This window comes from Chrysochloris asiatica, unplaced genomic scaffold (assembly GCF_000296735.1).
Source record: "Chrysochloris asiatica unplaced genomic scaffold, ChrAsi1.0 scaffold00066, whole genome shotgun sequence".
In the NCBI taxonomy this organism is placed as follows: Eukaryota; Metazoa; Chordata; class Mammalia; order Afrosoricida; family Chrysochloridae; genus Chrysochloris; species Chrysochloris asiatica.
In genome coordinates, this window is record NW_006408584.1 from 8076787 (window position 1) to 8081322 (window position 4536).

At 38.3% G+C, this 4536-nt stretch overlaps 1 pseudogene; it reads right to left on the bottom strand.

The window, feature by feature from the left end:
• LOC102826891 overlaps nt 1-930 on the bottom strand; it is a 90733-nt pseudogene extending 89803 nt beyond the window's left edge.
• Nucleotides 931-4536: the final 3606 nt, after the last annotated feature.

Genomic DNA, 4536 nt, shown 5'->3' on the forward strand with positions numbered 1-4536 from the left:
AGCCAACATACATGAAAATTTTAAAACAACACAAAACCTGCAAATAGAAATGCAGAAGATTAACACTAAGATTTCAGAAATTCACAGTACATTGAAAGGGCAAAGTATGAGATTTGAATCAAAGAAAGCCTGAATTAGTGAACTTGAAGATAAATCTCACAGTACTAGTATGCTAGAAGAAAAATCAGAAGAAAGAAAGAAAAATCTGAAGAAAGCCTAAGATGATTTTGGAACACCAGGAAGAGAAATAACTTACAGGTGATTGGATTTCCAGAACAGGAAAACACAATTAAAAAAAATAAAAAAACAGAGATATTTGTCATATAATTATTGAAAGATAATTTCCTTGACATCATGAATAATGAAAATGAGCTTTCAAGAAGATGAATGAAACCCTAAACAGAATCGATACCAAAAGAATATCACCAATACATGTCATAATCAAACTCTCCTAAATCAAAGACAAAGAAAGAGTCCTGAAAACAGCTTGGGACAAGCAAACAAACAAACAAAAGAAGGTTTACATTTAAAAGATAATGACTTCAGTTTTGGGGCAGGTTAAATAAGAAGCTCCTTGGCAAAGGAGCAGAAAAACCAGAGAAGGCATTTTCTCAGAGTAGTTCCAGAGTTTTGGATCTAATATAAGGTAGGGGACATCAATTTTCCACACCCAGTAGTGGAGAAATCAGACTGTGGATGGAATGCATGGCGATTTCCGAATCTATCTGGACACTTCCTGTGGGGCCCCCTCAGCCTGGGCTGAGATCAGAGGGCAGGAACACAGTCAGGCTTATAGGTTGATACAACACTAAAAACTATGGAGTGGCATCTGGAAAAAGAGGTATGACGGATTTTACACTTTCCTTACCTTCTCTCCCCTGTCATACCCTCACTGCCCAGCCTGGATACCTTCACACGGTGGGCCCACATCCCGGAAAGGGTCCAGCATTGCACTGACAGTTTTTCTACATCACAGGGAGGAGGTCCTGGGGTCCCAGTTGTCCTACAGGCCAATCCTTTGGCTGGTTCTTATTATGTGTGGCTCTGGGACTCATTCTGAAAGTTGACCTGGGTGGAAGGGACCCTTTATTCCTGCCTTATCTTGCCAAAAAACAGCAGGTCTGGCCATACAGCCAAACCATATGTACACCTTGTAAAACTCCAACATAAAAGGCAAGAACCAACACCAACTACTATATACAAGGATACAGCTATTTTGAGAATTACACTGTGCTTATGCAGATACCTAACTGACCTTCAGAGATAAAAACAGTGGACAATTCATTTCTCAATATCTATATGTGCACCACCACAGTGGTGACTAGAGGAGGGGCCTGAGCGAGTGGACAACCCCACCCACTGCTGGAGGTTTCTACTGTGCACAGACATTGACCTGTGCAGCAAAGGCTACTGGTCAGTCAGCTACAATTTTTTTTTTTTTTTTTGAGTGGTGGTTATTATCTCTACTTTTATATTGTTTCTGGTTTTGGTCCTTTTGTTCTCACTTATTTCCTGGAGGTGGAAGCTTTCTCTCCCTACATTACACAAGAAGAGACAGCAATCATGGACATATAGACAACCTGCAAGCATACTCCATATTATCCCATCATCTGGACAGGAGCCAATATTAGCTGCTAGGCATTACATGTGAAAAGGGAAGCCTATCTCCAGATCACATACACCAGGAGACACTCAGTAAGCTTAACAATATAGCAACATACATTCATTTAATCATTGAAAATGCACCCAAGTACTGAAAATGTCTAGGAAAAACAACAAAATATCTCAGCACATGTCCCAAAACAGAAAAGAATAACTTACAAAAATGAGCTGGAGGCAGACAAAGACTTTCCGTTAGATGGCAAGCAAGCTTTGCATCTGCCTGAGAAGGAATTCAGAAGAATGATATGGAGACAAATCCAAATGCTCCACAGAGGAGTGGAGGAAAACAAGGAAGAAGGCAGGAAAGTGCTCTAGGAGCAATCAAAAAAATAAAGCTATAGCATTGGAAACAATTGAAAACCTTCAAAAAGAGGTCCAGATGATTAATAATAAAATATTATAATGAACAATACATTAAAAGGGCAAAGGAGTAGAATTGAAGACATGGAAATTAAAACCAGTGATCTGGAAGACAAATCTCTCAATACAGCTAAGATAGAAGAGCAAGCAGAAAAAAGGATTAAAAAAATCTGAAGAGAGTCTAAGATTCATGCTGGTTAACATGAAGAGGAATAATTTAAGAATTATTGGCATTCCTGAAAAGGAAGAATCACAGAAGTCCACAGAGGAAATAGTTGAGGAACTTCTGGAGGAAAATTTATCTAACATCTTGAAGGATGAGAAGATAAGCATTCAAGAAGCTAAATGAACCCCAGGAAGGATATACTCCAAAATAAAATCACCAAGACATAAGATAATCAAGCTCTCCAAAATCAAAGACAAGGAGAGAATCCTAAAAGCATCCAGGTAAGAGACAAGTGTTGCTTACAAAGGCAAGCAAATCAGATTAAGCTCTGACTATTAAGCAGAAACCATGCAGGAAAGATGGAAATGGGGAGACATGAAAAAACCAAAAAGAAAAAACTGCCAACAAAAAACCTTCTACCCAGCAAAACAGTCAATCAAATACAATGGTGCAATAAAAACATTCCAGGATAAACAGAAGCTAAAAGATTGTGTCAAAGCCAATTGAGAACTTCAAAACATCTTAAAGGGAGTTCTTTGGAATGAAAACCAACAAGAACAGACAAAAAACAGAGATAGAAAGACATGGCAATACAGATAGCAGAGTTCAGAACAGACAAAATTACAACAACGAGTTCAGAGGACCTGTGAGGCTAATCAAAGATCAAAATAATAACAATGTCAAAGAAGGAGAAAATATAGGGACATAGATCCAGGTGGTAAGGAGGTCAGGTAGATTGCAGGATACAATAGACTGTCTTAAATGGGGGGAAAAGTTAATAGACTATAGGGTAACCTCAAAGAAAGTTAATACTTCACAATTTACCATGAAAATGAAGAACCAAGTAGAACAAGGGAACAATAACCTTAACAAAACACTGACAAGAAATAGAACAAAAGACATGAAATCAGCACAAAAAAGGCATACAGAACAAAGGAATGAATAGCACCACAAAAAAATTAACACAACAAAAACAATTAATTCACACCTATTGATAATTTCATTGAATGTCAAAGGATTAAATGCACCAGTGAAGAGACACAGAGTGGCAGAATGGATAAACAAACAAGACCCTTCAATATGCTGCCTGCAAGAGACACACCTTAGAAACAAAGACAAAAACAGAATAAAAGTTAAAAGGATGGGGAAAAAAATATACCAAGCTAATTGCAATTAAAAACAAGCATGAATGGCAATACTAATCTCTAATAAAATAAATCTTAAGGCAAAACCCAGCAAATTAGTCCAAGTCCAGATAGATTCACTGGTGAGTTCTACCAAACATTCAGGGAAAAGCTGTCACCAATTCCACTCCAATTATTCTAGACTATAGAAGAGGATGGAAAAATTCCTAATACATTTATGAAGCAAGCATAGCCCTAATACCAAAACCAGGGAAGGACACCACTAAGAAAGAAAATTATAGAGCAATGTCCCTATGAACATGGTAGTGGTGGTGGTGGTGGTGAGCTGTGGAGTTGGTGCCGACTCATAGGGTTTCCGAGACTGTAAATCTTTACAAGAGCAGAAAGCCTCATCTTTCTCCCACAGAACCACTGGTAGTTTCAAACTGATGACCCTGAACTTAGCAGTCCTATTTGTAACTACTATGCTACCAGAGCTCCTCTCATGAACATAGATGCAAAAATTCTCAACAAAATCCTAGCCAACAGAATGCAGAAGCACATAAAAATAATAATAATAATATATCATAGCCAAGTGAGATTCATATCAGGAATGCAAGGATGGTTCAACATTAGAAAAACAATCAATGTAATGCACCATATAAATAAGAAAAAAGAAAAGAACCACTTGATTGATCAATGCAGAAAAGGCATTTGACAAAATCCAACATTCATTCCTGATAAAAACATTCAACAAAATAGGAATTGAAGGGAAATTCCTCAGCATAATTAAGAGCATATATACAAAACCAACAGCATACATTACTCTCAATGGATAGAAATGGAAAGCCTTCCCTCTGCGAACAAGAACCAGACAAGGATGCCCTTCGTCACTACTCCTATTCAATATTGTGATGGAAGTCTTAGCCAGAGCTATAAGGCAAGATAGGGAAATAAGATGCATCCAAATTAGCAAAGAGGAGGTAAAATTCTCTCTAGTTGCAAGCGATATGATCCTATACATTTGTTGTTGTTGTTGTCAGGTGCCATCAAGTCAGAACCAACTCATAGCGACCCCATGCACAGCAGAACAAAACAATGTCCGATCCTGGGCTCCTGGGCCAACTTCACTACCGCTGCCACACTTGAGTCTATCAATGATGCCACCTGGCCAATACATCTCGTTAGGGGTCTTCCTCTTTTTCTCTGACCCTCCACCTTACC